Source organism: Brassica oleracea, chromosome C2 (genome assembly GCF_000695525.1).
Source record: "Brassica oleracea var. oleracea cultivar TO1000 chromosome C2, BOL, whole genome shotgun sequence".
Lineage (NCBI taxonomy): Eukaryota > Viridiplantae > Streptophyta > Magnoliopsida > Brassicales > Brassicaceae > Brassica > Brassica oleracea.
In genome coordinates this window covers 49,135,451-49,135,866 of record NC_027749.1, presented here as the reverse complement: position 1 = coordinate 49,135,866, position 416 = coordinate 49,135,451, and positions in this window count along the sequence as shown.

Below are 416 nucleotides of genomic sequence, written 5' to 3'. Positions count from 1 at the left end.
ATAAGAAACCAGAAATGGCTAACCATGTCTTTATTTTTGGTTTGGGAAATCCGCAGAAAGTCTTAAAGAATAAAGGAAACTGGAAATGACATGTTCTTTCAGAAACTTCTGATACTTCAATTCTTGATATTATTTTTCCATCATTCAAGAGTAGAATACAATGTTGAAATACAAACAGATAAAAACAAAGGATTGCGGTTTAGCTTCTTTTGGGTTTATTGATTTTATAAGTGATAAAATTCCTTCGTTACTCTAAACCTCTCCTCCCACGATGGACTGTATTTCCTTTTATTGGATGAAAGGTAGTTTGTTCAAAAAAAAAAGTAACAAAATAAAATAAAATTATATGAATGATAAAATATCATAAGTAAGATCTCATAAAGTCTTAGTTGAGGATTATAGAACTTTGGTTTAGA